This window comes from Macaca nemestrina, chromosome 15 (genome assembly GCF_043159975.1).
Source record: "Macaca nemestrina isolate mMacNem1 chromosome 15, mMacNem.hap1, whole genome shotgun sequence".
NCBI lineage: Eukaryota > Metazoa > Chordata > Mammalia > Primates > Cercopithecidae > Macaca > Macaca nemestrina.
The window spans coordinates 13,560,712-13,588,395 of NC_092139.1; positions in this window are offsets into that span (position 1 = coordinate 13,560,712).

Consider the following 27,684-nt stretch of genomic DNA (forward strand, 5'->3'; position numbering starts at 1 on the left):
CTTCTTTTGTAGATTACAGTATGGTTCTCAGTTCATCATCATTCCCTCTGTCCATGTGATTTTGCTGTCCCTCCACTTGAAGAGGAGGGTATTTTACCACCCTTTGACCTTGGGCTTAGCCATGTGCCCTGTTTCGGCCAGTAGGACTTGGGCAGATGGAACACAAGCAGAGGCCAGTGTAGTTCGCCTTCTGTTTCTGGATTTTTGCCATTGCTGTGACATATACACTTCCAGGTAGCTGCTGGTTCAAAAAGAAAGCAGCTTGGAGCCAAGGCCAAAAGAACATAGCCTTGGTCAGGCAACCCACAGACACCTGAGCAAGAATAAATAATCATTCCTGTAAGTCACCAAATTTTGGAAGGGTTTATTATGCAGTAGCATTGTGACAATAGTTGACTTAGTCATTTGCTATAATAGAACCTCATAATACCCCATTAAGTTAGTGACCTAGACCTTTGAGACCCCAAAATAAAAGATTTCCTTTCCTTTTTGAAACCTCACAATGTTGCAGGCTCATGAAATTAAAACAGACAGCATTTCCTCCCCATGAGGTATGAAACAAAACAAGTTAATTATGGGCTTTTCATGCCAGCCAGTGCCCAGTGACCCCAGCCACTGCTCCCTCTGCATCTCAATTTGGAAGAACTCCAACCGAGTCCCAGTCCATCAGCTTCTTAGTTGGGATTTCTGAATGTCATCAGGGCTGGGGAAACAAATGGCACACACAGATTGGCTTTATCTTGTTTACAAATACAATGCAAAAATGCTAAATGTTATCAACATGCAACTCTAGACAGCCAATCAACCAAAACGCATTGAGCCCTTACCATCTGCCGGGAGAATACACTGGTCCTTGACAAGCCACAATGATGTAATCATCACAAACCTGCATCCAAGACTTTACCACAGAGTCAGGAGATGTGATGTGTATAAACGGCAGTGGGGAGGACCAGTGGGCTCTCTCACTCTGCCTGACCCCTAGTTGCCAGGGTTCTATAGGGTCTCAGGCCTGCCTTCTTCTCCTAGCCCTCTGTACCCTCTTTCCAGACCTCATTCATTCCTAAAGCTTCACATTGGGTCTCTATGTCTATGTCTACTTTCTAAGCCCAGACTCATAAATCCAAGTACATTTTGGACATTTCTATTTTGATCTCTTACAGGCATCTCAAACTTAATATGTCCAAGGTTGATTTATTGACCTTTCTGCCCATACCTGATTTTCCTCCAGTCTTCCCCATAGCAATAAATGGGGTCACCCAGTTACTCCAGGTAGAACCTGAAAGGTATCTATGACATCTCTAGGTGCTACTTCCAGGATTCATGTATTCTCCTAATCCTCTGTGGTTCCTATCCTAGTTCCAGCCATCATTACATCTCACCTCAATGACTATGGCAGCTCAATGGCCCCCACCTCTATTTTTGTTCTCTACCCTTATCCACTCCCCATCCATAGCATGAATGATATTCTGGAAACCTAGAAAGGTATCAAATACCAAATTGTGGGGAAACTCTACTGGTGACTGGGGTGACAAGGATGTTATATGGCCTGCAGTAAGCAATAAAGTATTGTCCCAAGTCCCACACAAGTCTACAGTGTTGCACCTGACATTCCTGTAGGTGAAAAACTGGTTTGAAATTAACTGCTAGAACTTAACTCTGGTTTATATATTGTAAAAAGTATTTTTTGCAAGACTTGAACAAATCCTGGATTTTCCAGGAATGTAACTACCATGTAAATATAAATTGAGGGGACTGCATTTCTCTGTTTTAAACTTTTAAGAAGTACTATTCACCATTTTGCAAAATCCCATCGCCTAGAGAAATGCCAGTGGTGCTGAGTGGCCACTGCCGCACCTCTGGATCTTTCTGCATTCATTGCTGTTGTCTTGTTTTTCCAGTGTTATGTATGGATGGGTGTCAGTGGGAATACTGCTTTTTATCTGTATCAGAGTTTTACAGGAACATTTGCTCAGTGACATATATATTTTACTAGAGGCCAGGCACAGTAGCTCATGCCTGTAATTCCAGCACTTTGGGAAGCAGAGGCAGGTGGATAACCTGAGGTCAGGAGTGCGAGACCAGCCTGGCCAACATGGTGAAATCCGTCTCCACTAAAAATACAAAAACTTAACCAGGCATGGTGGCAGGTGCCCGTAATCCCAGCTATCAGGAGGGTGAGGCAGGAGAATCACTTGAATCCAGGAGGTGGAGGGTGCAGTGAGCTGAGATCGCACCACTGCACTCCAGCCTGGGCAATAAGAGCGAGACTCTGTCTCAAAATTTTATATGAAACTAGAAATCCACCTCATTTTATTTCTCCTACACATTACACTTAGGGCAAATATACACACATACTCTTCCCTGAAATTGTACGTATAGGTAGGTCTTATTAGCTGTTAATTCTGTCACGATGATAAAACAGACATTATGAAATATGTTATAAAGGTGAGCACTGGGCCTACTATAATGGGAACCATAAATTTAGCGGAAAATATCTCTTGGAAGAGGTACAGAAGGAAAGTAGGCTTTCTAGTTATGGGGAGAAATAGACACTGTGGAAAATTAACAGGCCACTTGCAGCAGGAAGGTATTTAAAGATAAGGCAACGGGAAAAATCTTTTAAAAACCTTTAGACACTGAAATGATTTTTGTTCAGAAAACTAAGAAGAAAAGACTTCCTTTATGGTCACAGGGCTTTGTTTTTCATCTACAGTTTCAAAAGAGAGTTAATGATCCTAGGCTGCCTCCTTGGGTTGTCAGTGTCCCCGACTCAGCCTCTAGGTCTGTTTGGGTTTCCCAGCCTGCCCGCTTCTCTTGGAGCTCAGAAAGAGAAACAGAGAAACAAACCAATTTTTAATGTTTCATCAGAGAATCAGGATAACCTGGTCACAACTTCCACGAGGGACTGGGTGAGCTGGGAGCCTGGGTTTCAGGAAGGCAGTTTTATAGAGAAGCCCATTTGGAGGCTTAAATGTTCCTTTTTTCTTTTCCTTTTGCCTGAGGACTAATATCTGTTAAAACCAGCTGTTTTGTTTCATTAAAAATGCACTGAAAATGTATGAAAACAGAAATGTCTCAACTAATTATTCCCTTATCCAAGACTGTCATAGAAATCAGAGCACTGGGGCTGCTGAGAAGTGGGGATACCAAAATCCCCCACCGTACACCAAACAGGCCAATCAGTCAAGGAATAAATTGCATCTTGGAGTGGGGCAGGCATACAGGAAAATGATCAACAACTTAGATATAAGGCAATTACTGTTTGCTCTTTTAAAATCATACAAGAACAATTCTGCCTAAGGATTACCCACTGTTCTGGGACGGTGGTTTTCAAAGCGTGGTCCCTGTACCAACAGTATCAGCATCCCCTGGGAATTTGCTGGAAATGCAAATTCTTGGGCCCCATCTCAGACCTACTTAATCAGAAATTCTGTAGGAGGGGCCCAACAAAACCTTAACAAGCCTTTCAGGGGGTTCTGATGCTCCCTGAAATTTGAGAACCACAGCTCCGGGAGAAACGTAGCTTTAACTTCCTACTTTTTCTTGATTGAAGCCAAGGTTCTGAAAAGTTCGAATATAAATAAGTTTGCAAATAACTTTTATCCATAATGACACATATGATTTCTGCCCAGTAGGAAAGATAACCTAAACATTATGGTTTAGTGTTCTATAGGACATTAACCAGTTATCTATTGGACAATAACAAGTATTTAACTTTGTAATTTTATTCCAACATTTTTCACTGACCATATATATATATATATACACACACACACTTTATCCTCTCACATCCTGATTTAAGCCAGTGAGTCTGCTAGTTCATTAATAAGTCAAATAAATTTGACACACGGTCACTATATATTTGTATAAAAACCATATCTTTAGCTTTTTGAAAATTAAACTTTGATTAAGAGGACTCTAAGTCACCTGTCTTCTCTTTTTTCCCCTCAGTGTCATCTTGGACCATATTCTTTTGTACTTACAGGCTGGTAATAATAATAATGATAGGGCTAACATTTATTTATACTGTCTAAGCTCTCTACCTGTATTATCACTGCTTTAGTCTTCACAATCACCCTAGGAGGTAAGCTGTATTATTTCCCTCACTTTACAGATGAAGAAACTGAAGCACAGAGAAGCTGGAGTTGTCACTTGTCCTGCAGCCACTAACTGGTAGAATCAAGTTTGGGCCCCAGCTCCGTGGCTGCACAGCTCAGAATCTAGCAACTAGCTATTCCCTTCCACCACCAGAGGAAAATGGGTGTTTCTTAGGTAAGGCACTGATTGCATTTGGGACAGGACAGACTTTTGCCACGCAGGGCTGCTTCTTTCAGGGTAGCGTGTTTAGTGTCCCTAATCCCTGCCTCTAAATGCCAGCAGCATCTTCCTCATTGTAACAAGCAAAAATAACCTCCCTCCCTCTCCCACTCTCAACAAACACACAATTGCCCTAAGGGGTTAATAACAGCTGTTTTATAAACTGTTTCAAACACCTGTGTTCGTGATAGCACAGGCTATCCTTTGAAAAGGTGTTTACACTTTAAGAGCTCAAAGAGCTGGGCTAATCCAAGGAAAGAATCTCCTGCGCTATGAAGCTGAATTAGGGAGCAGGAAGTGGGGGGACCCTCCCAGTACCCCTTAAAATAATAGTTCGGGGGCCTGATGAAGTCATTTGGAAGACCTAACACTGACAAACTGTGGTACACCTTCCTCAATATGTGTCAGCTTAAGAACACTAAATAAAGCATAAAACACAGACATACATCTCCTCTTCAGGTTATAAAATTCCAGGTAAGTTCATTAAGGTGAACTTTTTATTTTATTTTGGTGGGTAATTAGCATATTTTAGACTGCTGTTGGGTGATTTGAGACTGTCATATTCAACTTATCTGCAAAACCACTGAGGTTTGATAGGAAAATACAGTTTCCTAAGTCCTAACCTCTAAGGGAATCCAATTTTATAGGTTCCAGGAAGAGTCCAGGAACTTGTAACTGTAAAAAGCTCTCCATCTGGCAACAGGAATTGTCATACGACTGCTGAGCTATAAACAGGTACATCTGCTCGGGCAACTGTTTAACAATAGACGTGAAAGCTGAGCATGGGCCGGGTGTGGTGGCTCATGCCTGTAATCCCAGCACTTTGGGAGGCTGAGGTGGGAGGATCACTTGAGCTCAGAAGTTCAAGACCAGCCTGGGTAACATGGCAAAATCCTGTCTCTACAATAAAATACAAAAAAGTAGCCAGGTGTGGTGGTGTATGCCTGTAGTCCCAGCTACTCAGGAGACTGAGGTGGGAGAATCACCTGAGCCCAGGGAGGTTGAAGCTGCAGTGAGCCGTGATTGCACTGCTGCACTCCAGCTTGGCCAACAGAGCAAGAATACACACGCACGCACACACACACACACACAGAGACAGAGACAGAGAGAGAGAGAGAGAGAGAGAGAGAGAGAGAGAGAATATTAGTCCATTCTCATGCTGCTATGCTGCTATTAAAGATATACCCGAGACTGGGTAATTTATAAAGGAAAGAGGTTTAATTGACTCACAGTTCAGCATGGCTGGGAGGCCTCAGGAAACTTACAATCATGGTGGAAAGGGAAGGAAACACATTCTTCTTCACATGGTGGCAGCAAGGGGAAATGCAAAGCGAAGCAGGGGTAAAAGCCCCTTATAAAACCATCAGATCTCGTGTGAACTTACTCACTATCATGAGAACAGCATGAGGGTAACCACCCCCATGATTCAATTACCTCCTACCGGATCCCTCCCACAACATGCGGGGATTATGGTAACTATAATTCACAATGAGTTTTGGGTGGGGACACAGCCAAACCATATCATATACCCTGTGTATATATATGAAGGGAGGGAATGAAGGAAGGAAGGAAGGAAAAAGACAGAAAGGAAGACAGAAAGACAGAAAGAAAGCTGAACATAAACCCTGTGATCCAGGACTTCCATTCCTAGATATGTACTCAACAGAAATACATACTTAAGTTCACCAAAACATGTAAAATAATGTTCATAGCAACACTATTTGTAATAGCATGAAACTGTAAACAACCCAAATGTCCAACTGTAGAGGAATAGACAGTGTTATATTTGCATAGAGTGGAATATTACACAAACTATGCTATAACATGCAACAACATAGGTAAATCACGAAACGTGGTGGATGAAAAAAGCCAGAAATGAAAAAATATTTACTGTATGATTTTGTTATATGAAATGCAAGAACAGAAAAAAAATTAATCTATGCAATGGAAGTCAGAGAGAGGCTGCCCTCTGGGGAGGTATTATTGACTAGGAAGGGACATGAAGGAGCTTTCAGGAGTGCTAAAATGTTCTATATCTTGATCTATATAGACATATACATATGCAAAAATCATTAAGAAATACACTTAAGATTTACGTACTTAGAAAGTAAAAAAAGAAAAAGAAAAATAAAGCTCCACAGGTGATTCCGATGCCCCACCAACACTGGAAAAAGGGACCTATTTTACCCACACCAAAAAAAAGTGATTATTCTTAATATTGCTAATTAAGAGCTAAAGTTTCCAGCAGCTCAATCTGCGTTGTTCTGAAATCATAATGGGCAAAAATTTGAGCTCGTAAAATGGGTAAATTAGTTGGTGATTATTTGCTTTGCAGAAGTGTTCCCCATGGGGTTTCTTTAAATGACAGGCTCTCTTAGGTGCATTAAAAAAATAAGATCTAAGTTGCCAAAGGCTATTTATTCACAAATGTTAACAGATTTATGAAGTGATCCCGACCGTTTCAGTGTTTGGGCGAGTGGGGAGTGGATGGAATCTTAATACTCCAGACAGAAGTCAGAGCTTCTCAAAGCTATAAAAAAGTGCCATCCTGAAACTGCTCTGTGTTTTGAGTATTGTTTTATATGGGTGGAGGGAACACCCACAGAGGATGTTGGAAAAGGACGACAGAAAATCCAATTATCTCAAAAATGTAATGGGCTCAATGTGGAAGGATGAACGTGGTATAACACAGTACATTTCAAACTGCAACATGCATTGGAATCACCTGTGATCTCGCTGCCATGCAGATGCTGAGAAGGAATGAGATTCTGCATTCTGACAAGCTCCAGGATGAAGCTAATGCTGCTGGTCTATGCACCACATTTTGAGTAGGAAGGACACTAGGGAGCTAACTCACATGGATTAGCTCACTTAATTCTCACACTCATACTCTAAATATAGGCTATTATCCCCATTTTATAGATAAGGAAGCTGAGACAGAGAATGGCTAAGTCACTCAGCTAAGGTGGGATTTGAATTCAGGCCTGTCTGACCCTCATTTTTCACAACAAGGGACAGAGCAGAGCTTGAGCTGACAAAGCCTTTCTTCTCCACCCTGTCCTCCCAACCCTCACTCCTCTTCCTCCCATCGTCCCAGAGCTCTGAAGGTAGACAGTCAGCTGGCTTTCAGCCAGCCAGCTTGACTGTCTCTGATTATATTCAATTAGAATTAGAAAGTTATTCTTGGTGATAAAATAGAGATGAGTACCTTGGTAATGTCCTCTCCCCTCCCCGTAGCCCTCTACACCCTTGTTGAGGCTCAAACTCTAGAAGAATACCAATAATTATGAGATGGCCAGATGGTGAGACGCAGAATTTACCCTCACTCCTCCAGGAATGACCTTGGTACCAATTGCCTGCATAAGTCCTTCTTGCAATGTTGCAGGTCTTTTATGCATCTGTTAACATTTGAATCTTGCAATGTTTCCCCTTCCCCTCCAGCCCATCCCACAATTACACAGCAGTGGAGGGTATAAGAGTGCTTCTTTTTAAAACATTGAATTTACAGCTAACTTCTCTACTTTTCCTCTTGTACACACACCACATGCCATTTTAACAGGTGAGTTCCCAGGGTGTCAAATGGTCTCCATGGTGAGAAGAGGTTGTAAACACAGAGTGATTAAACTTCCAAGGTACAACAGCATCCAAAACTGTGGTGGCCACCCACCACTCCTGTCTCACTCTGAGAACTCTAATCACAGACATAACAGTGCCTGCAGGTGGCTGTGGATCTCAAACAGGTGCTGGTTCCACCAGCAGTGCTGGGCTTCCCTGGAGGCTCTCATTCCAGGTTCCCATATAGCAACGCGCAAGGTTCTGAGTTGACACCACTGCAAAGGCATTGGCTGTATAATGTTTAGAAAAAGAGATTCCTCCCTCTGCTTCCCCTGGGCCTTCTTGGTAGGTACATCAAGGGGACCAGAAACACACCAACCAAAAAATAAAAACCAGGAGTAACTATATTAATTTCATACAACACTGACTTCAGAACAAAGTTCCAGGGAGAAAAATAAAATGACTTGGCATAACAGTAGAGGTGTCAATTTTCTAAGAAGGCATAACCCTTCTAAACATGTGTGTACCCAGTAACAGAGCATCAGAATACACAAGACAAAAAGTAGTAGAATTGAAAAGGAGAAATAGACATATCCACACATATAGTTGGACACATCAGCATTCCTCTCTTAATAACTGACTCAACAAATAGGCAGAAAATCAGCATTGACATAGAAGACAAACAATATCACCAACCAACTGGACCTAATTAACATTTATAAAACATTCTATCCAACAACAGAAGAATGCACATTTGCCTCAAGTGTGTGTGAAACACTCACCAAGATATACACACTCATCATAATCTGGTCCATAAAGCAAACCTTAACAAACGTAAGAGAATTGTAATCATAACAATTATGTTCCTGAATTATAACAAACTAGTCTAGAAACCAGTAAGAGAAAGACAGCTGGAAAATCCCCTGAATATTTGAAAATGAAATAATACACTTTTAAATAACTTGTTGAGACTCGAGAGGAAATGACAAGGGAAATTTTAAAATATTTGGATGGAATGAAAATGAAAATAAAACATATCAAGATTTGTGGAATACAGCTAAAGCCATGGTTAGATGGAGATTCACAGCATTAAAATGTTTACATTTGAAAAAAGGAAAAAGCTAAAATCGGTAACGAAAGCTTTTACTTCAATAAACTAGAGAAAGAAAAGTCAATTTAAATTCAAAGGAAGCAGAAGAAATAACAAAGAGAAAAGCAGAAATCAATAAAATTGAAAACAGAAAAGAATGGAGACAAATAATAAAACCAAAGCTCATTCTTAGAGTAGATGGATAAAACTGATAAATCTCTAGCAAGAGTGACCAAGAAAAGTGACAAAGGAAACAAATTAGCAATATCTGAAATTAAAGAGGGCACATCACTTCTGAAGTCACAGACCTAAAGGGATAATAAAGGAATACTGTGACCAACTCCACTTCCTTAAATTCAACAACTTAGATGAAATGAAACAATTCCTTGAAAGATACCAAATATCAAAACTCACTCAAAAAGAAACGGATAACCTGAATTGTCCTATGCCTATTAAAGAAATTGAGGCCGGACACGGTGGCTCATGCCTGTAATCCCAGCACTTTGGGAGGCCGAGGCAGGCGGATCACCAGGTCAAGAGATTGAGACCATCCTGGCCAACATGGCGAAACCCCGCCTCTACTAAAAATACAAAAATTAGATGGTCGTGGTGGCGGCTAATAGTCTCAGCTACTCGGGAGGCTATGGCAGGAGAATTGCTTGAACCCGGGAGGTGGAGGTTGCAGTGAGCTGACTTCACGCCCCTGCACTCCAGCCTCATGACAGAATGAGACTTGGTCTGAAGAAAAGAAGGAAAGAAAGAGAGAGAGAGAGAGAGAGAGGAAAGAAAGAAAGAAAGGAAAGAGAGAAAGAAAGAAAAGAAAGAAAGAGAGGGAGAGAGAGAAAGAAAGAAATTGAATATGGAGTTAAAAAAACCTTCCAGGAAAAAAAAAAGGAAAAAAATACTCCAGGCCCAGATGGTTTTACTGGCAAATTCTTCCAAAAATTTACAGAAAAAAAAAAATACCAGTTCTATAAAATCTCCAGAAAACAGAAGAGAATATTTCCCAACTCATTTAAAAAGGCCAGCATTACCCTAACACTAAACCAAAGACAAAGAATACAGACAAAAAAACAACAAAACAATAACAACAACAGCAAAAACCCATTATTCTCTCAGCAAGGCTTATTCTCCCAGCATTCCTTGTAGTTGGGGCCTCATCATGTGACACAGATCCCACCAATCAGATAGCACCATGTGATATTTCAATTGAGAAGTGAGCAAATGGCCAGGCACAGTGGTTCACACCTGTAATCCCAGCACTTTGGAAGGCCCAGATAGGTGGATTGCTTGAGCGCAGGAGTTCAAGTGCAGGAGTAGATTGGGCAACGTGACGAAACCCCGTCTCTACAAAAAATAAAAATATTAGCTGAGCATGGTGGTGGCACTTATACATTTGTCAAAACTCAGCCTGTACAAGTAAATGGGCACATTGTACTGTATGAAAATTTTACTAAAAACCCAGAATCCTCTCAGCTACTTGGGAGGCTGAGACTGGGGAATCTCTTGAGAACAGGAGGCAGAGGTTGCAGTGAGCTGAGATTGTGCCACTGCACTCCAGCCTGGACAACAGAGTGAGACCCTGTCTCAAAAAAAAAAAAAAAAAAAAGTGAGCAAATGAAGACATTGGTGTCCAGAGAATCTAATTCCTATGGAGGGTGTATGGCTTTCAGGGACAGCAGAGGCTGTGGTATTCAGTGAAATTGTAGCTTTATTCTTGGCTGCATAGTTCCCAGGCTGACTCTGGCACTCCTGGAGATGCTGTGAGCTACGTAATCACCTTTAGTTCTCTTCCTGCTTAAGTGCTAGAGTAGATTCTGTTATTTGCAACTAAGATGCCAGACTAACAAGAGGGAAAATAAAAGACAGTGAAACAGAAAACGATGAAACAGTGTGATAAGGAATTTAAGAAGGGGATGTTTGGGCCATAGATGAAGAGATTGGTCCCCTGTGAGGCACTTCAGCAGACTGGTCATGAGCAGGGTTCTTAAGGTCAAAGTTCTGGATTCAAACTCTGGCTCTGCTATTACTTAGCTGTGTGGTATTAGCTCAGTTGCTCAACCTCTCTGAGCATTAGTTTCCTTTTTTCTAAAATGGGACAATGATACCTAACTCAGAGGAGGATTGTAATAATAGAATAAGCTTTGTAAGGCGAAGGCTTATTCAACATGGTTAAAAACTCATTAAATAGCAGTTATTAAATAGCATGATCACCAACCCAGTTAGCAATGCTGGGGAAAAGTCAGGGAAGGAATGTCAGAGGAGAGCACATTTAAGCCAGTTATTGAAGAATCAGCCTAAGAGTCAGCACATGACCAACAAGCCTATGGTACTGGATTATCTGGGAAAAGGAGATTGGTATATGGATGCAACGGAACTAACTCTTATCTTAAAAACAACACGAATCACAAAAGCATTTGTGCTGAATGAAAGACACCAGATACAAAAGAGTACATCGTATATGATTACATTTCTATGAAATCCTAAAACAGGCAAAATAGATTTATACGGATAGAAAGAATGTAGTGGTTGCCTAAGGTGGTTTGCAGGGGGTGACACAGAGCAAGAGACTCTTTGTGGAGTGACAGACAAGCTTCACATCTTGATTATGGCGGTGGTTACATGGGTGTATGCGTTTGTCAAAACGCAGCCTGTACAAGTAAATGGGCACATTGTACTATATGAAAATTATACTGAACACCCAGAGTCCTCTCACCTCTATCCCTTGACAACCCCTACCAACGGCAGTTACATTTTCACTTCTGCCGTCTCTACCTGCAAATTGATAGCTCCAAGCTACACAGTTCCCAGCACATCATTACAGCTTGTTAACTTGGAGTCACCCAGACAAATTTCTCTTCCTCCCATTCAATTTTGAATTAAGTCAGAAAAAGACAGATTAGCAAAACATTACCAGAGTTAGAATTTATGACAAGCAGCTAATTTTTCCAGGACCTTCACTAACATCTCCCCTCAGAGATGACTCAATAGAAGCACTCATCCCCAGGCTGCCTGCCCCCAAAGTCTTCCCCGACTGCATCAATCATAGTTTCACTCCACAAATGCTTTGTAGAGCACCTACTATGTGCCAGACACTGGAGTCTGGGCATCCAGTTGTGATTAGTGAGTGGGTGTTTGGGGTGCAGTGGGGAACAAGGCCAAGTTAAAACAGATTATAGGACAGCATGGGAATTGCTGTGTTAGAGAATAGATCAAAGCATTGAAGGAATGCAGAGAAGTAGGGGGAAAAGAAATCAAGGAAGCCATCTGGAGGAGGTGACCCTTGAGATAAGTTTTGAAGGAGGAGTAGGAGCTGGATAGGTCCTGCTTTTTGAGAGACTATGAATAACTATTCTTTGGAAGAGTTCCTACAATGTGCCAAATTCTGGGCTGGACTCTTTACATAATTTATCTCGTTTCCATGATCACAACTACTCTCCCCATCTTCCAGATGAAGAAACTAATTCTCAAAGGTAAAATGGCTTGTTAAAGGTTACTCAGATGATGATTAGTACTTATGGCTAACTATTTCAAACTACTTTCTCTTTGCCAGGTCCTGGCTGGGCACAGTGGCTCACACTTGTAATCCTAGCACTTTGGGAGGCCAAGGCGAGTGGATCACTTGAGATCAGGAGTTCAAGACCAGCCTGGCCAGCATGGTGAAGCCTTATCTCTACTATATATACAAAAAATTAGCTGGGTGTGGGGATGCACATCTGTAGTCCCAGCTACTCGGGAGGCTGAGGTGGGAGAATCGCTTGAACTTGGGAGGCGGAGGTTGCAGTGAGCCAAGATCATGCCACTGCACTCCAGCCTGGGCAACAGAGGGAGATTCTGTCTCAAAAATAAAATAAAATAAAACTAGTTAGAGATGTTTGCCAGGTCCCAATCTGAGTTATTGCACCAAATTCTTTTGACAGTCTTACAAGGTAGATATTATTATTAGAGTCTTTTATACTTGAAGAAACTGAGGCTCAGTAAGGTTAAGTGATTTACCCTAGATTCCGTGGCTAAAAGCAATGGATCTGGGGTACAAACTCAGGCAGTCTAGCTCCAAAGCACACGTTCTCAGGCATGACACTACACTGCCAGATTTACTCCAGGGTCTGTGTTCTCAGCCATGAAAATAAATCTCTTAGGAAGGTGATGTACAGGTTAAACGAGGGAGACCCTATAAAGCTCTTAGCATGTGTGTGGCACCCCATAAGTACCCTGTCCTCCTGGCTGCTGTTACTAAGGATTGATACTCAGGCACTCAAAGTGCCCATCCATCCAACATATGCTTACCGAATGTCTGCCACATGCCAGGCACCATGCTGGGCACTGCAGGTGCAGCGATGGAGAAGAGTCCAAGAGTCCAGGGAGCTTGCAGTCCACAGAGTGTGTGCAACCCCATTCAAGACTGCTTGCATCCTAAGGATGAACCAACACTCACAGCAGGAGGTACAACTGGATTCCTACTCTGGTCTCAAGATATATTTTTCCAAAAAAGCTCAGCAGAGGAAAAAGTCTGGGAAAAGAAATACTGCAAAATGCTAATAATGATTGCCTTTGGGTGGCAGGACGATGGATGAGTTTTTTTTTTTTTCTCTTTAATGCTTTCCTGCATTTTACAATTTTTCTCCAAGGGAAAAATGTCAAAAAGGTGAGAAATGAGGATCGTCTAGGAGCAGGAACAAAAGGGCCTGTGGGCATGTCTCTGATTGCCTATCTGACTTGCTCTATCCTCACAACCCTGCTACTGGGATCAGTTCTTGGAGGAGCCGAGGCCACTTCCCCACCCAAGCCCCCTTCTCTGGTCTTCTGCAGCATGAGTGACACACTTTCCTCATGTTCCATCTCCACGTCACCCCCTTCCCTTTAGTTTTCTCCCCTTCTTGACATTCAATTTCATCCAGAAAAATAATGAGACACGGGTTTCTAAATTGGAATGAATAAATGACATTCCTATTCATTATTTAATCTGCTCTCAGACTTGAATGAACACTTCCAGGGGTAATTACTGCAAGACTCCAAATTCATTTCTAGGAAGCAGTTGCCGGCGGCCTGCACAGAAGGTACCGACACCATTCAATATTTATGAAGCAACATTTCCCAAGAATATCAGGCCAGGAAGGCAACTGTAGAAACATCACCCAGTGAATATGAAAACTGGTTGCTTGGGGTTTTTTTCCCCCTAGTGTTTCGGCAAATAAAAGGACTTAGTTCTCTCCTCCCCTCTCCCCAAGGCAAACACACAAACACACTGATTTGGGCTTTTCATCAGCCTGACTCCTAGTGTGTTAGGGGACCAGAAGGGAGCAGCCATACAACATGGACCCCAAATACCAAAGAGAGTCCAGGGAGGTCACGTCTTCATAGGTTGCCGTACCACAACTTCTCTGATGGAATTCAACCACGCAAACATTTCCTGATTATCTACACGGCAGGTGCGCAGTATGTTTTAAAAACATGATATAAAAGCACCAACCGGCCGGGCACGGTGGCTCAAGCCTGTAATCCCAGCACTTTGGGAGGCCGAGACGGGCGGATCACGAGGTCGGGAGATCAAGACCATCCTGGCTAACACAGTGAAACCCCGTCTCTACTAAAAAATACAAAAAACTAGCCGGGCGAGCTGGCGGGCGCCTGTAGTCCCAGCTACTCAGGAGGCTGAGGCAGGAGAATGGTGTAAACCCGGGAGGCGGAGCTTGCAGTGAGCTGAGATCCGGCCACTGCACTCCAGCCTGGGCGACAGAGCGAGACTCCGTCTCAAAAAAAAAAAAAAAAAGCACCAACCATAAAAGAAGAAATGGATAAATTGATCTTAATGAAAATTAGAACCTTCTGTTCATCAAAAGGTCCCATGAAGAAAATAAGGAGGCAAGCCACAAACTGGGAGAAAACATCCACGATACATTTATCTGACAAAAGATATGTATCCTGAATATCTAATGAAGTCTTACAACTTAATGAGAAGACAAAATACCAATAGTAGAATAAACAAAACATTTGAACAGACTCTTCAAAAAAGAAAGTGTACAGATGGCCAATAAACACATTCAAAAGATGCTCAGCATCTTCAGTCATCAGGGAAATGCAAGCTAAAACTGCAATGAAATACTACTACATATCCATTAGAATAGCAAAAGTTTTAAAGATACCTGACAATACCAAGTGTTGGCAAAGATGTGGGGCAACTGGAACTTCCACACATTGCAGGTGGAAATGTAAAATGGTACATCCACTTTGGAAAGCAGTTTAGCATTTACTGTAAAGGTAAATATATACTTATCATATGACCAAGCAATTTCACTCTTTAAGTATTTATACTGGAGAATGAAAATATATGTCCACAAAAAGGCTTGTCCGTGAATGTTCATAGCAGCTTTACTCATAATAGCCAATAACTGTAAGATAGAAATCAACAGGTGAATGAATAAACAGTTTGAGATATACTCATAAGATGGAATATGACTTAGTAATAATAAGGAACAAACTACCAATATAAGCAGTAAAATGAATTATGCGTGAAACATAATGCTGAACGAAAGAAGCCAGATAGAAAGAGCCCAAGTGGTAAGATTCCATAAACTTTAAGAAGAGGCAAAACTAACATATAATGACAGAAAATGGATTGGTGGTCAGGCGTGGTGGCTCATGCCAGCACTTTGGGAGGCTGAGACAGGAGGATTGCCTGAACCCAGGAGTTCAAGACCAGCCTGGGCAACATGATGAGACTCTGTCTCTCTTTTTAAAAAAGGAAAATGGATTGGTGGGTTCCTGGATTAGGTGGGGGATGGGAGTTGTCCACCAAGGGATACTAGGGAGTTTTTCTGGAATGATGGAAATGTTCTATATCTTGACTGAGATGATGGTTACAAGGGGGTTGCCATTTGTTACAATTTATCAAACTCATATTTAAAGTGTGTACCTTTTATGATGTACACATCATACCTAATAAAGTCCGTTAAATTTTAAAAAGAAAAGCCATTTCCTCCAGTTCTAAGATTTAATAATTTTTTTTTTTTTGAGATGGAGTCTCACTCCGTCACCCAAGCTGGAAAGCAGAGGCGCGATCTTGGCTCACTGGCTCACTGCAACCTTTGCCTCCTGGGTTCAAGAGATTCTCAAGCCTCAGGCTCCCGAGTAGCTGGGGTTACAGGTGGGTGCCACTATGCCCAGCAAATTTTTTTACTTTTAGTACAGACAAGGTTTCACCACGTTGGCCAGGACGATCTTGAATTCCTGACCTCCAGTGATCTGCCCACCTCAGCCTAAAATCCCAAAGTGCTGGGATTACAGGCGTGAGCCACCACACTCGGTCGTATTTAATAAATTCTAAGAGTTATCCAGTATTCTCCTTATAAGAAAATGAAGTGGGCTATACACACAGACCAATACTTTCCAAGCATGCCCAAGCCCAAAATCTACACCTCAATACTCTATGAGCTTTTGTTAAATCCTAACTGGTGTGTTGCATGTCAGGAAGCAATGCAGCAAAACAGTGAAGAGCACAGCTTTGGGAGCAGATAATTCTGCATCCAATTCCTGCTTTTAACAATACTGGTGGGCAAAGAACATTGAGATTATAGGAGTCCCTTGCTGATATGCAGTAGTTGTTACACTTTCTTCTATGGTAACAGACCACTAAACTTTGGCTGGGAATATGGCTTCCTAGAATGAAGACTACATTTTCCATGCTTCCTTGCACCTCAGCGTGGCCCTGCACTATTGGCCAGAATTAGTGAAAAGTAGAGTTATATCAGGCCCCTTCCAGAAGCCTCTTTAAGAGATGGTGTGCATGTCCCTTTGGTCCTCGCCATTCCTTTCTCTGTCTCGTGGGCCTGGAATTCACACACTTCCATATTGGGTCAAGAGGCCACACACAGCAGGGCAAGAGTCGAGGTGTCTATGGCATTGACTGAGAACCGCCAGACTTCCCAGCCCTGGGTTCTTGTGCTTGGATAATTACAGCAGAGAAATAAGCATCCCTTTTCCTTGTTTTGAATTTCTGTCAACTTGAGCTCAGCCCAATCCTAACTGAAATGTCTGTGTCTCTGCAAATCTATGTGTGTAAGATCTGGGTTTATAAAGGCATGAAAGGGCTTAACAAGCTGTTTTAGGAGTTGAAAGCAGCTCAACCTGTCTGGAATATGGCATTTGAGGGAGGAAGAAGGGAGGATAAGGGGAGAAAGGCAACTAGGGAGGTTGGCAGAGATGAATTCACCGAGGGCTCTGTGGGCAGGTTAACGGGTTGGGCCTTGGTCTAAAAAGTAATGAAAAACAGCAGCTGACTAACTGGCATTTTTAGACCAATTCCTCTATCTGCTCCAGGGAGAACCAACTGTAGGGAGCAATGCAGGGAGTCTAGGCAGGAGTCTCCTCCAGGACCCAGGTGGCCTTGACCAGGCTGCCCTCTTATCTTGCATGTAGTGTGGCAGCTAATGAAAAAACTCATTTACCATTCCTTAGAGAGGCAGACATCTCAAACCCACACACCCACAGAGGCCCTGTAAGGGAAGCAGGTAGGAGGCAGGACAAGGTTGAGGGTCCGGGAGCATTAGTTGCTGGACAGCCTGCACCCCCCACAAGACAGGCCCCCTGGCTCCTGCCCACCCATCAGTTGTCGCCCTGCAGAAGACAGTCCTGGAGTCACCGAGGCTGCCAGGTTTTCAGGAGGAGCTCGAAAGATGGATTATTATGGGAACCTAATTTTTTTTAGGCAGGCGGACCGTTCTTGTGAGTAGCAAAACAAACTTGTCCTTGGGCAGAAGCTGACTTGCAGGCTGCCAGTTTGAGGCCTCAAACTACCTTCCCTTCTCTCTCTTTCTGCTTCTCCCAAGCCCACCTCCAAAATTTCAGTGGGAAAACTCTAAAACTTGCCCCAGGGGCAGTAAATGCAGATAACACTTTCTTTGAGATCAGCAACTCCAGGGTTCCAATCAGTGTGCTGGATAACTTCTTTTTTGGGAAATTAACACAAGGAAGAAATTGATATTTCCCTATGAAATTCCAAGGATGCTCAGAAACCCTGGGAATGTGCTATCTGCTAGACAGGAGGCTTGGCCCCGAGGAACAGGGACGCTGGCCCTGCCTAACCCACACTCTCCACTTGAGATCTCTCTGCTCCTTTCCTCTCTCCCTGAATGGGTCCTTGAAAGCAGCTGGCTGAGGACAGAGGTGATGCTTTGTGGATACATCATAATCTCCTGCAACTGCCTATGGGAACTGCCTGCTCCAGACACAGTCTGATAACCCTTTTGTTCCAGATGTATTATGACAAAACTGAAAACATGGGCCTCTAGGGAGACTCTAATCCAGCTGAGCAGATGGAGAAGTAGCACACAGACATTCCAGGGGTACAGACCCGGGATCAGGCCACAGGCCAAACCTGGCCTACTACCTGATTTTGCAAATAAAGTTTTATTGGCACACAGTTGCACCTTTGTTACGTGTCATCCATGGCTGCTTTCCTGCAACAATGGCAGAGTTGAGAAGTGGCAAGAGAGGCTGGCAATACAGCCCCCAAAGCCTAACATATTTGTTATCTGGTCCTTTATAGAACATGTTTGCCCTGGAATAGAGCAAAAAACAGCAGGTATTCAGGGTGGATTTTGTACCCATTGCTGTGTTAGGGACAGCACACACATTGGATCATTTAACCCTCAAATAATTCTTTAGAGGGAAGGTTTATTATTGCCCCCCCATTTTATTTTACTTATTTTTATTTTATTTGTTTTTAGAGGTGGGGTCTTGCTCTGTCACCCAGGCTGTAGTGCAGTGGTGCTATCACAGTTCACTGTAACCTCAGACTCCTGGACTCAAGCGATCCTCCTGTCTCAGCCCCCAGAGTAGCTGGGACTACAGGCATGCACCACCATACCTGGTTCATTTTTTAATTTTAATTTTTAGACCTTGGATCTTGTTATGTTGCCCAGGTTGGTATCATACTATCCTCGTACCTCAGAGCCTCTCAAAGTGCTGAGATTACATATGTGAGCCACCATGCCTGGCATATCCCACCATGATAGAGAAAAGAGGTTTGGTGAGGCTAGCTGACCCAAGGATGCCACAGGGAACCAGTGGAGGGTTCATACTAAGCCCAGCCTTTCCACTACACCAGTGGGCATCAACAGAGATGGAACTGCCCCCAATAGGGCATTTTGAAAATGCACAGGAGCATTTTTAGGGGCACCATTGGCATTTAGAGGGTGAGCGCAAGGGCTATCAACTGCCCTGCCATGCACAGCACAGTCCTGCAGGAAAAGAGAATTGCCCCAAGTCCCCCATACTCCCCAAGTAAAACACATGTTCATAAGTATCTGAGGCCAAGTCTGATTCCATTTTGCACAAAGTGTTTTGGGCATGGTTTCTATCCACATGATCCTCCCAGGAATTCAACTCCCATTACCATGTAAATAAGGGAGTATTGTACTTTCTTTTTCTCAGAATTTTACCAAAATTTGCTCACCATTTCATCAAATCATGTCCCTATCGCAGCATTGCTTGTGATGTTTGAGCCACAGTAGAACACACCTGTGTTAAAGCAGTATTTCTAAGCTGATTCTAATTCGGTAGACCTGGAGTCTGGCTTGGGGGTTTATTATTACTGCTTTAGTGGCCCTCTACTCCTGAGTGATTCTGGTGCTGCTGGACAATGGACCACACTTTGAGAAATGCTGTATTAAGGATGTCAAACCAGTGTTTTGATTCATTTTGGTTTTGCTGGAATGTCAGGATCTCTCTGGGTTAAGAAAAGAAGGGAATGTCAAATACAGAAAGAGCTACTGAGTGTCAGGGAGAGGGTCTTTAGCTAGGTTAGGATTTCTGTCAAGGCCAACGTGGTCCATGCTTGTTATCCTGGAGGGTCAAGGGGAAGGAGCAATGCCAGCCTGTCCAAGAAACCTGCTGTGTAAATGCCATCCTTGAAATTTGCCCTTCGTGTTTGATGGAGATTATTCAACACCAGCGCCATCAGACAGGCTCTTTGCCACCATGCACTGGAGAGAACTGGAATCCCTGGGACTAGAACTCAGTGTCCGGAACAAGCGCATCTCACTGAGACTCCACAAAATGACTTTCCATGACCCTTGCTTGTACCCAGGAGCCACAGACCATTTGGAACTTCTCTGAGGACAAACTCATGCTTAATGACCCATTTTCCTGTGCCCTTGGAAAATGGTCTCAGGCACACAAGAGTCACTTAAAATCAGAGTCCACCAACTTGAATGAAATAGCCCTGGGCCACCAACACAAGTCCCAAGCCTGGCTTCTACCCCAGGCAGAGCAAGCAGTGGCCTCGGGGGAAAGCAATTATTTAGGGTTGCAGCAAGGACATGTGCTACTGTCAAGGAGCCTCTAAGTTCCCTCCCGATCCCAACAACCTCTGCAAACACTCAAGCTCCCAGGATACTGAATGCCCAGGTAGGAGATCATTAAACCATATTCCCCATGCTGGCCTCAGCTTTGAAGAACAGTCCACAAGCACACTAATACCCAAGGTCCAGCCAGGACATGAGCTGGTCTGCTCAACCCTGACTCTCTCCCTGGGACAGGAACTGACATTTAGCGAAACTGCAAGTGCACCAGCTCCACACACACCATCTCACTGAACTCTCAGGACATTCGTTCCAAGTGGGTACCGCAGCGTCCCCATTTTATGGATGGTCACACCGAGGCTCAGACAGGTTAAACAATATTTCCAGGGTCATAGGGCTCGCAAATGGCTAAACCCGGGCTCTTCACCAGCCTGTCATATTGCTTATTTCAGTGGACAAGGGCATGAGACCTGGAGCCAGGGTGCCTGCACTCAAATTGTGGCTCTTATGTTGGCTCCATAACCCTGGGCAAACTACTTTCCTTCTCTGTGCCCCAGTGACCTCATCTGTAAAGTGGGAATCATCTTACACACCTCATAAGTAAGGTGTGTAACTTACATATATGTGATTGAATAACCCACATATACTGCTTGGTACAGAGCCCAGAACTTTCTAAGGACACAATACATATGAATTGGATATCGTTTGGGTGTGTGTCCTCTGTAAACCTCATGTTGAAATGTGATCCCCGATGTTGGAGATGGAGCTTGGTGGGAGGTGTTTTGGTCATGGGGGTGGATTCCTTCATGAATGACTTGGCGTCGTCCCTGCAGTAATGAGTCAGTTCTCACTCTATTAGTTCACATGACAGCTGCTGTTTAAAGAGCCTGGCACCTACTCCCTTTTCTCTTGCTCCCTGTCTCGCCATGCTACACACCTGCTCCCCGTTCACCTTCCACTATGATTATAAGCTTCCTGAGGCCCTCCCCAGAAGCAGATGCTGTTGCAATGCTTCCTGTACAGCCTGCAGAATGGTGAGCCAAATAAACCTCTCTTCTTTGTAAATTACCCAGCCTCAGGTATTGCTTCATAGCAATGCAAAACAGACTGATGCAGTTCTTGTGGTAACAGGGGTTCGATTACTAGAACCCATTTATGCCAAATGCAACTCTGACTCAGAAGAGGAGGGCCTGGAAGGGGCCAGTGCCATCAACACAGAGCCATTCCCCTCATCTCACCAGACCAACTAAGTGACAACCACAAAGTGCTCCCAACTCTGTGAAGGAGAGGAGGTGCACATGGCACGTTCCTGGATGTGCGCATGATACACTGGTTGCAGTCATTTAACTAAACAGTGCTACAAGGGGGCACTTTGTTTGATGGGGCAAGCTGTCCTAGGGGAAACATCTTAAGAAAATGGCAGGAGGGCCTTTATTTTAAAAAGTCATCCTCCCTCTACTTCTATGTATACATATATCCAAAAGAACTGAAAGTAGGGACTGGAACAGATATTTGTCCACCCCGCACTTTGAAAGGCTGAAGTGGGCAGATTCCTTGAGCCCCAGAATTCGAAACCAGCCTAGACAACACGGTGAGACCCCATCTCTACAAAATTTATACAAAATTAATACAAAAATTAGCCAGTGTGGTGATGCATGCACTTATAGTCCCAGGGACTATTTCAGAGGCTGAGATGGGAGGATCACCTGAACCTGGGAGGTGGAGGTTGCAGGGAGCTGAGATCGCACCACCGCCCTCTAGCCTGGGCAACAATAGTAACAACAACCAAGTTAAGATGGTAAATTTGATGTTGTTCATATTATATTACATTAAAAAAATAAAAATAAAAAACACACTTACTAAGTAAAGAAGCCAGTCACAAAGACTACGATTCCATTTATGTGAGATGTCCAGATAGGCCAATCCATAGATACAGAAAGCAGATCTTTCTGCTTTGGGGGAGTTGGCGCAATGGGGAGTGACTGCCAATGGGCCCAGGGTTTCTTTTTTGGGATACTGAAAAATGTTCTGAAATTAATAGTGGCTATGTCTACACTACTGTGAATGTACTAACAACTCCTGAATTCTCTGTTTTAAAGGAGGGAATCTTATGGTATGTGAAATATATCTTAATATAATTGGCTATAAAAAGGAAAGTTGCTATCGGGAAAAAAAATCATCCTCTCCTCTGCTCACTTTCCCCACAGTGGTCCCTGTGCTCTTGGCATGAGGCCTTTGCAAACGCCATTCTCTCTGCCCGGAATGCCTTTCACTCCCAGTCCACACCTACCCTGTGCATGATTCATACTTTCTCATCCTTCAAGCAAAAGTTTCATTTCCAGGAACTCCTTGCCTCCCTGGGACCCAGAGAGCCTGGAACTCCCCTCAGAAGACTCACAGGCTCACGTGTGTTCCCTCCTCCCAGCAGCAACACCAAGGCTCCATCATGCTCCACAAATGGATGACTCCACCTCTCAGCAATTACGGGGCTGGAGGGCAAGTTACAGGTTTCCCTGGCCTCACTTTTCCTCACCTACAAGATAGAGCTAACACTGTTTTTCTCATGGAAGTTTATGAGTGGTGGCCGGGTGTGGTGGCTCACGCCTGTAATCCCAGCACTTTGGGAGGCCGAGGCGGGTGGGTCACTTGAGGTCAGGAGTTTGAGATCAGCCTGGCCAACATGGTGAAACCCTGTCTCTACTAAAAATACAAAAATTTGCTGGGCATGATGGCCCATGCCTGTAATCCTAGTTATCTAAGGAGGCTGAGGCAGGAGAATCACTTGTACCCGGGAAGCGGAGGTTTCAGTGAGCCGAGATCGTACCACTGCACTCTGGCCTGGGTGACAGAGTGAGACTCTGTCTCAAAAAAAAAAAAAAAAAAATTGTGGAGCCCTTCTGAAGTATCCGCAGTTGGTGGTGACTTCATAAATAGCAGGAAAGAGCCTCATTTGGTGATGAACCCGAGCGGAAACGAGCAACGCGTAAGTCAGTCAAGGCTGAATTCCGAGGTCAAGTGGGGCTGAATGTGCATTTTAAATTCAACTCGTCTTTCAAGGATTATCTATTGAGCAAACATTATGTGCCAGACACGGTCCCAGGCACTGGGGGCACAGCAGTGAACAAAACAGACAGGACAGATTGCACAGGGGTGTAGTGACAGGCGAGGGCAAGGGACGCTCATCCACTCAACAGTACTGCTAAGCTCCCACTTGGCCAGGGCCCTGCTCTAGGCACTGGGGAGCTGGCAGTGGCCAAGAGAGAAAAGAGCTCCCGCCCTGCAGAGCTGGCACCCAGTGCGAGGACAGATGATATGGAGCAAGGTCACTTCAAATTGTGGCAGATTCCATGAAGCAAGTGAACAAAGCGACAGGATAGAAAAGAAACAGGAGCAGTGGAATAGCTTGCAAAGAAACAGCCTTTTGGAGGAGTCTCACTGAAGCTGAAGACCCAGGCATGTGAAGAGATGGGACAGAGAATTCCAGGACAAACAAACAGCCAGTGCAGAGGTCCTGAGGCAGGAACTGCTTACTTTGATGGGGGCAGGGGATGCTGTTGGAAAAGTGAGCAGAGTGCAGATGCCATGCAGCCTGGAAAGACATGGTGAGGAATTTGAGTTTTATCCCAAGAGCAATGGGAACACATCAAAAAAGGTAAAATGGAAAGAACTCGGGGTGTTCCGAGAACAAGAAGACCTGCCTTCTCCGAGCACAGCATACATCCTGGGGAAATGAAGCGAACCCAGGCCCAGTCATTTATAGTTTCTGCTTGCAGAACCAAAGACACCAGTGTATTTTAGCAGCATGAGCAATGCCGGATTTCAACATTACTAAGGCAGGATGAATGGGGCAGGGAGAGACTGGAGTCAGGGAGGCTGGGGAAGCGCTTCTATTAGATCAACTGTGAATTGATGGAGACCTGGATGAGGGGGCTGGTGGGTGGACTGGAGAGGAAGGGAGAGAGAAAAGCCTGGACTAAGGAATTAAACAATTGGGAAGAACTGAAGATGGAAGTCAGGGGGCAGGTTTGGTCACTAGCAGAGGAAAAAGTCCCAGATGCCCCTGGCGTCCTGGGGAGAGTGTGCAGGACTGGACTCATCTGGAAAGAGAGACTCTCATGTTTCCTTTTACCATCAAAACACATGCACAGAACAAAATGCACAGATGCATGGGACATGCTGGGCTGAAATAAAGATTCTGTGACTCTCTCAATTATTTAAACATATTTAAATTATTTAATTATTCTTTAGCAAAAGGGGAAGCCTAGACGGAAATGTGTACTAACACACTGTGACATGTTATTTAAAATCCCAGGCAGTCCTTTCCTTTCCCTCTGTGACCAAATCAAATGACGCTAGATGCCTTCTGTAGGTCACATATTCTCTTCTTCACAGTAACCAAAAATTAGGTCTTAGCGGCTATTTCTGCTCCTCATCCTCTCCAGCCCAACTCCCCATTCTCACTTCCAGCTGAAAGCTTTGCAGGCCATTTAAAAAATCCTTCCAGACCCACGTGAACCCCCAGCTACTATCCCACTTCTCTGCTCCCATTGACAGATGAACACCTTATCACAGCAGGCTCTATTTGCTGCCTCCTGGTCGCCTCCCCACATTGTGTCTTGGGCCCACTTCCATCAGGCATTCTTCCCCATTCACAAGGAGACAGCCTTAGTTAAGGTCACCTGTGACTTCCATGTTGCCAATCCAGTGATTCCTTCTCAATTATAAGACAGGGTAGTCGATGGTACAATTAACAGAGTTGTCCTGGGCCAGGTGCAGTGGCTCATGCCTAAAATCCCAGCATTTTGGGAGGCCAAGGTGGGAGGATCACTCAAGCCCGGGAGTTTGAGAGCAGCCTGGGCAACATAACGAGGCCCCACATCTATTTAAAAAAAAAAGAGAGAGAGAGAGACAAGAGAGTTGTCCTGTGTGTCGAGCACATGAACAGTGGCAGTTATGCCCATTTGACAAATGAGGAAACAGAGGTAACATAGAGATAAGAAGGCATTTGCCTGAGATTGGATGTCAAATGAGTTCTAGGCACCAAGGGAAGCAGGGAAGGGAGTGATACCCAATGCACGAGGTGCAGACCTGCCCCCAAGGAAGTTTCCAGCAACCCTGCTGCAAAACAGGCAGGCCATAACCCCATACAGATTCCCCAGTAGCCTTCAAATCACACCACAGGCCCAACCTGTCCTATAGCAGAAAAAGCAGGAGGCAGAAGACCGTGGCTTAAGTCCCAGGACCCCTCATGTCACTGCCTGTTGATGTGGGGACCCTGAGCAAGTCACCTGACATCTGAGTCTCGGTTCTGGAAATTGCAAAATGAGATGTGAATTCTGGCCCTGCCTTCCTCACGAAGGGGCTGTGACAGTCCAGGGAGATGACGCGAGTGATGAATGTTTGGCACACTGGGAAGTGGCGGAATATGGCTATTTCCGCGCCGGCCCCATCTGCCGCTCTGCTCAGCACCCACAGCAGCAGATATGTCACATGACATTTCCATGAATTCTTGCCATTAGGAATTCCCAACACCCACGCTTTTTCCCTCCTGAAAGTTCTGCTGCACAAAAGAGGCAGAGAACAAGCCACCCCCTCCTCTGCTTCTCTGGATAATCCCCCAAGCATCTCTCCCCTACACCACTCCTTCCTGCCCATCAAGCGTCTGCGGAATTCCAGCTACTCCAACATGCAAACAGTTCACACCAGAGATGACCAGTGGTTTGGAAAAGCCAGATCATTTGCCATTTCTCCTTTGTAAAAGGTCTTTGGGGACACGATTAACACAAGCTAAGATGGGAGGAAAGGACAGAAATGAGAGCCCCAAGGTTTGTTTGTTTGTTTGTTTGTTTGGGTTTTTTTAATGTTTTCAACGAGCTGACTGTGACTTGAAACACGAGGCCGGACCTGGGCAGCCGGCAAGCTATGATGAATAACACTGCCAGTGAGAGTCCTTTTTTGTTTATTCACATCCCGCTTGTGCCCTAAGAGCAAGGCATGATGTATGGCAAGTGTATTAATGTTCCCCACAGGCCAGGACACCACATGGTTTAGTAAGTGGCTTGAGCCATCCCACCCAAGCTGGCCATTTGCTCCTGCGTGCAGATTGCCCCTCTCGACACTGGCCTCGGTGCCTCTCAACAACCTCCATGACAAGAGCTGCTATCCATGGAGCACCTCCAAGGTGCCAGGCGCGGTTAGAGGTACCTACCATGTGTTAGTGAATTTAATAAATCTTCACCAATTTCTCTTTCAGGTTGGAATATTGCTCCCATTTTATTGCTGGAGAAACTGAAGTTTGGAGAGGGGCAGTCACAGGGGCAGGGACACGGGGTTACCATCAGTCAAGGCTGGAACTTAAACCCAGGTCATGTGCCTCTCAAAACCATGCTGCTCTCAAATACTCCACCAAGGGAATTCAGACTCCAGTGCTCTCTGGGACAGGCAGGTAAAGTGAAGGCAGGCCAGATGGGGATGGTGGTGAACTGACGACACACACCCATCTAAGGGGAAATACAGCCACTCTGAGGTACCCCTAATGACTTGCATGAATCTCATGCGCATTCAGCCGCAGGTGAAAGAAGCCATCTTGCAAAAGCAAAACTATAGGAACCAAAAACAGATGAAGTGGCTGCTAGGAGCTGAGGGTCAGGGGGAGCTTGACCATGAAGAGGCATCAGGAGGGAATTCGGGGGACAGTAGAAACACTCTGCACCTTGGTGGTGGTTGCACAACGGGCTGTTCATCAAAGCTCCTATGACCAAAAGCTAAAAAGCCTGAAATTAACCATATGTAAAGTAGATTTTAAACAAAATGGGACAAAATAGCAAATCTGTGGACTGGGTCCAAGCTGCGGGCTGCTGTTTTGTAATCTCTGCCCCACCCTCCACATCATTAACATCCATCACACACGGCGATGAACATGCAGGGCTCGTGGGTGTGACTGATAGGGGAAGAGGTGAGCGGAAGGTACTGACTCGCCGGGACTCGAACGCTTTCTAGTTTCATCACTTACTGGTGGGGTGACCCTGAGCAAATAGCTTTCTCTCTCTAAGCCTCAGTCCTCTCTGTTTCAAAGAGGGGTGAGGACACTTTCCTTTGCATTGCTGTTGTCAAAATTAGATGAGATCCTAGAGATAATATTCCCAGCACACGGCAGATGCTCAATAAATTTTCCTGTCCTTGGAAATGTCCACGGCCTCCCAGGAGTCACATGGGCCCAGCGATCATCTCCTTTTATGACTAGATTTCCCAGGGGCCCCTCCTAGGTCATCTTAGCCCACCTAGAAGCTGGGAAAAAGCCAGCTAGGCCCAGGACTTGCTCTTTCTCCTGCTAGCTTCCCTGGGGAGTCCCTAGCGTAGCCACCTACAGAGACCAGGTGGGATGTGTAACTGCCCAGCCCCGGCCCACATTGCCACGGGTGA